This window comes from Pseudopipra pipra, unplaced genomic scaffold (genome assembly GCF_036250125.1).
Source record: "Pseudopipra pipra isolate bDixPip1 unplaced genomic scaffold, bDixPip1.hap1 HAP1_SCAFFOLD_545, whole genome shotgun sequence".
In the NCBI taxonomy this organism is placed as follows: Eukaryota; Metazoa; Chordata; class Aves; order Passeriformes; family Pipridae; genus Pseudopipra; species Pseudopipra pipra.
The window spans coordinates 6,040-18,051 of record NW_026991030.1 but is presented as its reverse complement, the minus strand read 5'-3'; the positions used below and the strand labels follow the sequence as shown (position 1 = coordinate 18,051).

Sequence of the window (12,012 nt, the reverse complement as noted above, 5' to 3'; positions counted from 1 at the left end):
TAAATCCTCAGTAGATTAATAACAGCCACTGGCTCCATTCTCAGCATGACAGCGGGATCCAAGCCAAGTTGGTAGGGTCTATGTTTTAAACAGAAAATCCACTGTAACTAATACATATGAAAAGATCCCTGCTGCATTTAAGAAATGTATTTTGGTGATGCGCATTCTGCAGATCTTGAGAAAAGCCATGAAGTTCTGCAAATACTTCTTTACTGCATTGAAATTATATGTGTCAATCATCCAAGTATCACCAAGCTTCTTGAAATCTAGATATGTACAAACAGCCTTGATTGTCTTCTCAGTCAGACTTATAAACCAGTAAGTTCTCTGATAGTATTAGACCTCACCTCTCACTTAAAATACTAGTGGGTACAGTTTCTTTTTTGGTTGAAATATTAATAATCCTTAGAACAAACCCCAGTGTATAGTCAAGCATCTCCTCAGAAACAGTTTTTAAAATAAGCAGGTCTGGAGCTTATATCATGTTTGTGTCTGATGGTGCTGAGCCATTACATGCATCCCTAAATTTATATTCAGTGCAGTAATGCTACACATTTTATAGCACACAGTAGGTGCACAGAACATGAGTCACAAGTCACATTTTCATTCAGGAGGTTTGATTCCTCTGGTAGCTGTTATTCATAGCCCAGGTTTGGTAAGAAGCGAACACCATCTGAAAGGAAACACGCTGGTCAGTACTTCGTGTTCTGAGGCTTCAGAGTCAGTATTTAGAGCCAGTACAGCAGCCTGGGCCATCCTCCTGGTGCAGGGGTAAATGTTATTGCACACACAGTACATGCGAGACTACATCTCTCCATCTTCATGCCAAGAACCTGCTGCCACAGCAGCTGCCTGCTGGTTAAGGATGGTTCATGAGCTGTCATGGCAAAGCAGCCAGTGGTCAGGAAGCATGTCCTCTAAAGGCCCTGCAGTGCATAGGGAAGACCCAGGCTAACAGTGGCTTTTGCCATGTTTTTGTAGTCTGCAGACCTCTGTGCTTTCTAATTGTGTCAGGCTAATTTTCTACGGGATGTACTTTGTGCTACATGAGTGCCTGCCCTAACAGTTTTTCTCCTGCCATGGAAGCTCTAGGCCTCCCTGGCAGTGGTGCATCATTTAGCAACCAGACAAATGTTCACTCCAAATACTGCCTGATTATTCAAGATAAGCTGACATCCATTTGGTTTTCCTTAAGATAACCCATTATGTTTTCCACATTTCTCTGCAAGTTGCTGTTCATAACCAGCTGAACCCATTTTGCAGTGAGAGCAAGGTGAACAGCTGAGGGAAAAAACTAGGACAACACTGAAAAAAACCCCAAACAACCAATTAAGAAACTAAATGTGTTTTGAAATGTTCATCTAAATAAAAACTGAAAAGCAGCATCTTTTGTTGTTTGGCTTTTTCAATACTTCGAACTTTCAAAATAATACTAAAAATATAAGGGAATCACTTTTATGAAGCCATTTTAAAATGTGAAGAAAGATGGAAATGTCATAGTACAAAAGGTGGGTAGCTTTAATTTTGCAATATTTATTTTGTATTCTTTTAAGAGAACTTTTGAATTAAAATGCATTATGTAAGCATATAAATGTTACAAAACCAAAACATTTTATCAAAATAAAACCACATTCAAAAGAATCTTGTCTTTTTTCCACTCTTCCTATCCACGGTAAATATGCCTTTCCTTTTGCCATAACTTTCTGTGATTTGGGTTTACATCTATAACTGTCTTCGGTTTCCACCTGTAAAATTACCATATTTCCTCCATTATCCATATAATAACTTAAAAGGAGTAGAGATTTTTTTTTTCCCCAGTATATGTGTTCAGTGCCTTTTGTCATGAATTCTTGACTTTGTTGAGAGTCTGAAGCTGATAACAACCTTCCAACATATTTCTCTGTACTAAAAATAAGGGCCAATTAAGCCATGGGTATTTCTTACGCAAATAACACCTAAAATATTACTAAATAGATGAGGATTAATAATATGTTCACCAAAACTACCAAGAAGGTTGAGACAGATTTCATTTAATTTAACTTACAGTAAAATACTATATTTTTTTGTGTGTTTAAATTATAATGGCCTGCCTTCAACTCACATTTACTGGTAAGCTATTTTGTAGCCCATATGAAACACTGAGTAAGAACAAAATGTTGGGATTAATTCTAAATGCTGAGAAGATGGTAGATATGTAATGATTTTTAGGTAATTTAAATGGCTGAATAGACAGATACAGACAGGAATGAAATTATTGACTGGTAACATACAGCGGCTCCTTTCAAAAGCTTTCACCTAATTTAAAGAAGCCTAACATGAGAGACCAAAACTGGAGAATTACATACATTAATCTTGTCATGGCCTTTTGAATGTGAATTACAATTTAGAGTCTTCTATATGACATTTAATTTATATTTATTGCAGCAGAGTAACAATAAACTAACTAATAATGGTTACATTTCTAGGAAATAAAGAGTGGGAATTACAAATGTACATGGAAACTAAAGTGTCCCATTTCTTTGCTTTTTCATCTATTTTTTCCATCAATTTTTCCTTGTTCAGACAAAATTAATATTACAGCATTTCTCATATCCTCAGTACTATGCTGGCACTTTTTTAATAGGCCAAGATAATTTGTTGACATAAAAATGATCCTATTTTTAAAATAAAAGGATTTTTTTTTTTAAGTTATAGGTGGGCATTTTTCCACCTTGCCTTCCTGAGAGGGAGGACACAGAAGAGCTGGGTATGGTAGCATAGCTTACATGTGTTTTATTGCAGGAATTTCCTGCAATTATACAGCTAGTGGAGAGCCACATAAAACCTTCACTTTTTCCTTAATTTTTTTTGCTTGCACAGGCCAGCATCATATACTCCACTAGGCTGAAGGAGATAATCTTGAAGGTACTAACGTGATTACAGTTTAGGAAAATAGAGTTATACAATTGCAGCTTGGGCATGTGCCATCTCTGCACTCCAAGTCCAGACTTGAACTACCATCCACTCTGCTGCTGACCCGATGGCCAAAGGCTTAATGCAAAGGATTTAATGACTGGCTGGATACAAAGGGTCATATGGTAAAGAGAGCTGAAAGTTGCTATGACTTGTTAATCAATTAGAGGGGTTAAAACATCTGCCACAATGGAAACCTAAACCAATACATGCATACATTTCATCAGTATAGAATTCCTCTTTATCCTGAATGTTTTAGATTGTTTTCTTCCTTAACAATGTTCCTGCCAGCTCACCAGAGACTGACCTACAGCCTTCTGTGCACATGGAAGAGTACAAAGTTTTAATGCATGCTGCCTCAGCTGTTTAGGCCAGCAAGACCTGAAAACATAAATGATTAAGCTAAGAGAGATTTTGTGCTTTACTGAACTGTTTATTAGTTCTCTGGGAAAGTTCTGGCTGTGAAAGGCGAGCTGGGATTTGAAGAAGAACACAGGTAACCACTTGCCCCTGAGGAAGAGGAGGATAAGGAGGGCTGTTTCTAGGGCTGCTTACACATTCCTGATCCCTGGAACACTGACTGTCCCAAAAGCCTGGTTGACTTCATCCAGGAAGGCAGTGTTTCTCTTTGACCTTGGAGTAGAATCCAGAACCAATTCTGGCTACATTTTGTCTGACTCCCATGCTCTTCCCCGCTACGGCTGCTGCCCTTAGCATGGACCCAGCTGCCGGCCACCCTGTCCCACCACCCTGATTCCACTTCTGCCCACAGCGGCAGGGCCGGGAGCTGACAGAGGTTCAAGACCAAATGCCAGGTCCTTTACTTTGATCACAATAACCCCATGCAGTGCTACAGGCTGGGGGCACAGTGACTGGAAAGCTGCCCAGCAGAAAAGGACCTTGGGATGCTGATCAACAGAGACTGAACACGAGGCAGCAGTGTGGCCAGGTGGGCAAGAAGGCGAATGGCACCCTGGCTTGTATCAGAAAGAGTGTGACCAGCAAAACCAGGGCAGTGATACTTCCCCTGTACTTGGCACTGATGGGGCTGCACCTCGAATGCTGTGTCCAGTTCTGGGGCCTTCAATTCAAGAATTGAGGTTGAGGTGCTGGAGCAGGTCTGGAAAAGGGCAACGAAGCTGGTGAAGGGTCTGGAGTACAATTCTGATGAGGAGCAGCTGAGGGAGCTGGAGTTGTTTAGCTTGGAGAAGAGGAGGCTCGAGGGGGACCTTATCGCTCTCTAAACTCCCTGAAAGGAGGTTGTAGCCAGGTGGGGGTCGGCCTCTTCTCCCAGGCAACAAGAAACAGGATAAGAGCACACAGTCTTAAGCTGTGCCAGGGGAGGTTCAGGTTGGACATTAGGAAGAATGTCTTCACAGTAACAGTGAGTAGGCGTTGGGGTGGGCTGCCTAGGGAGGTGGTGGAGTCACCGACCCTGGAGCTGTTTAAGGAAAGACTGGACGTGGCACTCGGAGACACAGTCTCGTTGACAAGGTGGTGTTCGGTCATCGGTCGGACTCGATGATCTCAGAGGTCTTTTCCAACCTAATTGACTCCGTGATTCCGTGATTCAGAGCGGGTCAGTCCCGCGACGACGGGGCTGCCCGAGGGCCGGTGCGGCCCGGCCCCGCTCCGGCCCCGCTCCCGGGCCTCCCGCTGTCCCCGCGGCCGGCAGGGGGTGCGCGCGGCGGGCGGGCGCGGCGCTCTGTCCCCACCGGCGCCGCCGGTCCGTCCGCTCCGCGCGGCCCCGCCCCCCGCGCTCACACCACCCGCCCGCCCGGCGCTGCGTCAGCCCGGCAAGATGGAGACCGCCGAGGAAGGTATCGCGATCGCCCGGTGCCGCGACCCCCCGGGCGGGGGCTCTGCCGGGGCAGCCTCCCTCCAAGGGCGGAGGGCCGGGGCAGGGAGGGCGTCGCTGGGCCCGCTGGGCGGGCGGGGGGCTGTCAGCGCCCGAGGGGGTTCTCGCGTCCCGGGGCTGCAGGTGCCCGGGCCCCGCTCCCCGCCGGGCCGGGCCCGCGGGGTTCGGGCCGGGCCGGGCCGGGCCAGGGGAGCCAGTGCGTGAGGCGGCGCGCGCGGCGCCCCTTACATAACACCGGGGATCGCGGGGGGAGGGAAGGGGAGGCGGTGCTGTGGGAACACCGGGAGCGGGGCTGGGATGGGCCGCACCGGGGCACCTGGACACCGGGGCCCGCCGGAGGCTGCGGTTTTGCTCGGGGAAAGTGGGGGCTGGGGGGCGTAAAGCGGCGGCAGGCGGGGTGCGCACGCTGGGGCGGGGAGAGCACTGCCCCGAGCCCCCTCCGGGCCGCCGAGCCTGTCCCACCCTGCCTGTAACCCAGCGGAGCTTAAATGTGCGCTCTCGGCCGCATAGCGATAGCAGCTGCTGCTCCTTGTGCAAGGTTAACTTTGTTGTGTGTGCTGGAAAATCTGTTCGAAAAAATTGAAATATGCAGGAGCTGGCGTGTTTCTCTGTCTCTTTTACGGTAGACTGATAAGTTCTTTTTAAAAAAGAAGCTGTCAAAGAGATCACGGTCATGTTTTTTGGGGGGTTGGGGTTTTTTTTTTTTGAGTGTGTAGTTTCTATTTTTAAGGGGTTTTCCATTTTTAAGGGCTTTACTTGAGATCAAATGTGGATATGTTTTGTCAGCACTTTTGCTCTGCTCGGATAATCACAGAAATCGTTAGGGTTGGAAGGGACCTCTGGAAATAATCTACTCCAACTCCCCTGCCAAGGCTGGGTCACCTAGAGCAGGTTACACAGGAACGCCTCCAGGTGCGTTTTGAATGTCTCCAGAGAGTGAGAGGGAGTACAGTGAGGGACTACTTAGTTCAGGATGATACTGGAGAACTTCCATAAAGCAGGACCTCATATTGTAGCACAAACAAAAATAAATAAAGCATGTGTGTTGTGCTGTGTTTATTGCAGTATTAGAGCTTTGTTTGTCATCTTAAGCAATAGGGACAAACATATTGCAGTAGCAAGGCAGTTCCAAGGAAAGCGTTTTGTGTCTTGGCTTTTGTTGCTTTGGCATCATTTTGAATGTAGCTTTTTGTCTGGTGTCACTTGATTTTCCAGCTTGAGAGGATTAAAAAGGAAAAAAAAGGGTAGAAAAACATGAAACACTGGATGGAATAAGACAGCACCTTTGTAGTAATGTCCCTTGGAATGTGCTGTAGACATCTTTAATACTCATGAACACTGATGGTTTATCAAAATATTAGTGGCTTTAAAATCTAACATTTAAAACTGCTTGCTGCAACTCTGTAGAGCAATAGTCACACTGATGAAATTAACAAAGTGAACTGATCACTTGGCCAGAAAACTTGGATTTCCACAGTCTTGGAAGTGGATACTGAGAAACAACCAGCCGATTTTCCACCACTCCAGCAGTTGGTAAATCTGTCTCAGTGGACTTAATTCAAACAGCATAGTTGATAATTTGTTAGAGGCTGTTACCAGTGGTAGACTTTGATCATACCTGACTTAAGTAGGTGAACAGCAAGACCAGGAAGAGAAAGAAAAGCGGGTTGTTAGTTACATCTTAAAGCATTGTCTTCTTTAACTAAACCTTTGTGTTAAACTCTACACTTAGAATTTGGACTTTTCTGAGGTTTTTTTATGTATAAACACACGTACATATGCAGGCTTAGATATTATATTGTGGTCTTGCCAATGTTACCTTCAAAAGCTCTGTGTAGTAGTGCGAAAGTAACTCGTCTATATACTCACTTTCCATAAATACCACTAGAATGTTACAACTTCTTCTACAGTTTCAAACCTCAGTTCCCGCTATTAGACCTTCATGCCGCTTGCCAGAAGGCCAAAGAGGCTTCCCAAGGTTAGAAAGCTTTAAACACCACCAGCAGCAGCAAAGACTCTGTTAGTGCCTTAAGGAAGAGAAAATCCATGCTCTAATAATGTGTGCCTCAGCTTCTGCTACACAGTGTCAGATGGACTTTCCTAGCTATTGATAGTCTGATAACAATATTGTGGTCATTGTGGTACTGATGGGTTTCGTGCTTGACTGAATTGTCTTGTGGAGTTAGCAAACTGAACTGGATGGTGAGAGCTCAGATAAGAGGCAGTTTAGGGTCATAATGTCAGACCTAAGTGGAAGCTACTTCACCTCAGGATGAATCTAAGAGTTGCTTCTCTGTAGCACTCAAAAGCACCAGATACCATGTTTTGCTGATGAGAGGTAATTCTGGTTCTTTCTAGTTAAATCAGTTTGTTGCTAAATAAAATAATCTTCACTTTTCAGTATTCCAGTGTTGAAATTCAGAGAGGTGATAGGCATAGACTCAGGGGGAACAGGAAGGAACTGTATTATTCAAGGTCATTTTTTCCAAGACACGTGCATGAAGAACAGGATGCAAAGTGTGTGTACACATAGAAAAATAGTGACTATTGCACGGTGGAATTCCCTCTGAACACAGCAGAGGTCATAAGGTGCATAATTTTACATGTTGACCCTCAGTGGGGTTTATTGATTTGAAGCTATTGGCTGCTTAACAGCCCAGACCAATACACTCATAATATGTTAATTTGGAGTTATAAAACAAGTAGAAATATCTCAAAATTCTCATAGCCTTTGAAAAAATAAAATTTAGGTTTAACTTATTTTAGTAAACTGACAAAGGCAATCCTTTCTCAAATACAGAATTAATTTGCTTTCAGTAATGCAAATTATGTTTTTTCCCAACAGTTTTCAGAATAAGTGAACAGTTGGCTGTGAGAGTCAACAGGCCATTAATGAGCAGATTCAGAGAGCAATGGGCATCTTTCAGGGAACAGCGTACTTTTAACTTGTTTTCATGCCAGAGAGTATCCTTAAAGCATTGGTTTCACATTCTGTCTCCTGTGCTGGTCGTAGCGCTTGTCCTATGCTTTGTGAGGCCAATCTAGTGTACAAAGTTGTCAACTTGCTGTAATGGAACAGCTCTGTTGGAAAGAATGCAGGAGGAGGTGGGCATGCCACAGCGAGTGGGTAGAGCTCGCCTGTCAGCTGAAGAGACCTGTCCTGTGCAGCCATCTGGAAATGCTCTTTGTGGTAAAAGAATCATTTGTTAGGTGAAGTAGTAGTTCTGGTCATTCTTATCAGCAGAGAAACCAGGGACTCTTGATGTTTGCAGTGATAAGTCGTTGCTCAATACGGCTGTGACAGAAGTGCTCTTTATGTCTCTTTGTGGCATCACTGCTGTGATATTGAATACCTCTTTCTGTTAGTTGTAGGTTTTTGTGCTGCATGAGTGAATTCAATCAAATATCACTTTTATAGATAGGAAATTGTGTGGGGTTTTTTCCTTTTGAATCACTTGAATTCTTATGCTTTATGTGTAGAAACTGTTCTAATACTGCGTAAACTATGTTTATGGTCATATTGTGACCTCTTTATTAGAAAAAATAATTTAATTTTTGGTATCTTTTGGAACTTTATGTAGAAAAGCATTAACCTTTGAAGATTTCGACCAAGAACAAAGATAGGTGACTCAGACTTGAAATTGCATATTTGCAGTATTCCTACATCAGTACTTTCAGTTAGTATTTTTCTGACAATGATCTCTGGTATGTATGTGTTATACTCTTGCAGGTTTGTGGGGCGGTGGTTGATACAGAAATAATCAACAAAAGAGAAAATCCTAAGCTATAAAAATGGGCATTTTATGTTCATTTCCTGAATAGAAATAAAGGGAGGAGTAAAGGGAAGATACCATGAATCTATCGATAAGCAGATAAAATACTTGATTTTTATTTCTATTTAATCATGTGGCTGACTGAATGGTATTAAAATAAATATCTGTTCTTTAGAGGGAGGGATTTACGCTCACTTCTTTGTCCACAAAACATCTTTAGTTGTAAGAAAACATCAAAAATAGGGAATAAAGAAGGTGCAGGACCTATTAAAATGTTACAGTAATTATGAAATAGAAAATCCCTTTTGTGACTAGACAGTAGACTGCTAAATGGTTGGCTTTATTCAACTTGGGTAGCAAACTCACAAAATACCTATGTCTATTATGATGGGGTTTTTTCCTTTTAATCAAGAGCACCAAAGAAACATCCACGTTAGGTTCAATAGTAGCAAATGACTTGTATAAGTCATTGTTGGACATTATTAAATCTCTTCTGCTAAGCGTATGTTTAACTTGTTCAAAATTCAGATTGAATTTTTCTGTTTCTAAGTCTCCACTTTCAGGAAGATTATCCTTAACGGTTTGTATGTTGTTTTAACAATAACTTTTTAGGCAAAAAAACACCTCCTCCTGTAGTTTAACTGTGTCTGTTCTCTGGAAATCTTGAAAATATTGTAAGACGTGTCTTGAGTTTTTATAACGTGATCAAGCGAGTAACATTCTTGTTGTTTTTTCTGTTCATCTCTTGGTCTTTCTCCTGCATCTGATGAAATCTGTCTTTCATCCTCTTCCAGTTTATTCTGGCTTCATTTTGCTACATGGCAAAGTTTCTAGAATGTAATTGTATAATTTGTCTTGTACATTTGAGTTCTTTAAGCAGTAGTGTAATAAGCTTTCTGTCCTTGTCAGCAGATATATGCAGAGTCTGTCGGTCTGAAGGAACTCCTGAGAAACCCCTCTATCATCCATGTGTGTGTACTGGCAGTATTAAATTTATTCATCAGGAATGGTGAGTTCTGTGCCTGTAGCTTTCTTAACTTTTTTTTTCAAATTAAAATACAATAACATGTTTCTAAAAACACTACTTGCAGAGTCTTCAGGTTAACTAGTAAGAAAAATCCAATTTTCAGTGGAAATGTGTTAGGGGGTTTGATGTTTTTTACGTAATGATTCATTACAATTCACAAAAAATTATTAATTATATACGGAAAGAAAGTAGTGATAATTACTTGTGTTTGGGACTACAGTTCTGATCATATGTCAGCTTTATGAAAACTAAGCAGAAAAATTAGTATGTTGGGGCATTTTCTGCCCACTTATAGCTGTGAATAAAAACAACATCTAAAATCATAGCAAGAAATAAAAATACCCTAGGACTTTTTAGTGGTTTGAGGTGTGTGTTTTATCAGGAAGTGCTGAAATGAAAACTCTAGTTCTAGTCTATAGCACACATTTCCTTTTGATGGTATTTTAGTAGCCATTCTTTCACAAATACAACAGTTCTAAATCTTAGCTGTGTGCATCTATATGTCATATCTTGAAGTATTGATAAGAACTGGTGTCACTAATGGGTGTCCCATGCCAGAATATCTGCTTTGATCAATAATGTACTTAAAGAATTTACTTTATCAATGATGTAAATTATGTATGTCAGCTTACCTTTTTTTACTTTTTCAAACTTCCTTGATGGCCTAAATGGATTTAATGAACGTACTAATTTAAGTCCTGCTTGACAGTACCAATATCCTGAATTATGTTTGAAAACAGAGAATTGGTGTTTTCCTTAGTGGAGGGATAGGGCAGAGAGATATATAACATGTGTTAATATGATCACTTTTTATTGCAGCTTAGTTCAGTGGCTTAAACACAGCAGAAAAGAATACTGTGAATTATGTAAGCACAGATTTGCTTTCACACCAAGTAAGTATGTTTTACTGCTCCTATTTTTCATAAAGCTGACATATGATCAGAACTGTAGTCCCAAACACAAGTAATTATCACTACTTTCTTTCCGTATATAATTAATAATTTTTTGTGAATTGTAATGAATCATTACGTAAAAAACATCAAACCCCCTAACACATTTCCACTGAAAATTGGATTTTCTTGCAGAGTCTTCAGGTTAACTAGTAAGAAAAATCCAATTTTCAGTGGAAATGTGTTAGGGGGTTTGATGTTTTTTACGTAATGATTCATTACAATTCACAAAAAATTATTAATTATATACGGAAAGAAAGTAGTGATAATTACTTGTGTTTGGGACTACAGTTCTGATCATATGTCAGCTTTATGAAAACTAAGCAGAAAAATTAGTATGTTGGGGCATTTTCTGCCCACTTATAGCTGTGAATAAAAACAACATCTAAAATCATAGCAAGAAATAAAAATACCCTAGGACTTTTTAGTGGTTTGAGGTGTGTGTTTTATCAGGAAGTGCTGAAATGAAAACTCTAGTTCTAGTCTATAGCACACATTTCCTTTTGATGGTATTTTAGTAGCCATTCTTTCACAAATACAACAGTTCTAAATCTTAGCTGTGTGCATCTATATGTCATATCTTGAAGTATTGATAAGAACTGGTGTCACTAATGGGTGTCCATGCCAGAATATCTGCTTTGATCAATAATGTACTTAAAGAATTTACTTTATCAATGATGTAAATTATGTATGTCAGCTTACCTTTTTTTACTTTTTCAAACTTCCTTGATGGCCTAAATGGATTTAATGAACGTACTAATTTAAGTCCTGCTTGACAGTACCAATATCCTGAATTATGTTTGAAAACAGAGAATTGGTGTTTTCCTTAGTGGAGGGATAGGGCAGAGAGATATATAACATGTGTTAATATGATCACTTTTTATTGCAGCTTAGTTCAGTGGCTTAAACACAGCAGAAAAGAATACTGTGAATTATGTAAGCACAGATTTGCTTTCACACCAAGTAAGTATGTTTTACTGCTCCTATTTTTCAGAATTTCTTTTTCTTTTAGTATGTATGAAGTGATTACTTTTTCATTCAGGATGATAGATCAAAACTTGTGTTTTAACTTCTGTATTCTTGTTTGAATTTCAGTTCTTATGCATATTATTGCATACTGTGTGAAATGTTTAAATAATGGATAATTTGGTTCTTTCATAATCTTGCGTGAGACATAAAAGAAGTATTATTCTGTACCTTTTCTGACAGCTTCAGTCCCATTCTTTTGTTGCCAGCATTACAGAGTATGGCATGTTTTCAGCTTCATTGATAAATTTGAGTGTTTGCAAGCCTGAATGGTAAAGTGAAACCACAGCAAAATTTGAATTTGAACACTGGTTTTCAGCTACCTTTCAATGATGTACCTGAAACACTCCCACTTTACTTCGGTCAGTTTCAGGTCAAATGACACTGACAGATAATGCAAAGTCTGATTATTCCCCTTCCCTTTCA

The 12,012-nt window shown here is 40.8% G+C and overlaps 1 long non-coding RNA gene across 2 annotated transcripts; it reads left to right on the top strand.

Moving 5' to 3' along the window:
* Positions 1–4,624: 4,624 nt before the first annotated feature.
* On the top strand, positions 4,625–10,518 carry LOC135408641 (uncharacterized). Of its 2 annotated transcripts, none has more exons than XR_010427744.1 (3): positions 4,625–4,772; positions 9,496–9,592; positions 10,430–10,518. It is a non-coding gene; the product is annotated as an uncharacterized LOC135408641 (long non-coding RNA). The 2 variants fall into 2 exon arrangements; XR_010427745.1 differs by having other exon boundaries at positions 4,657–4,772; positions 9,493–9,592.
* The last annotated feature ends 1,494 nt before the right edge of the window (positions 10,519–12,012 follow it).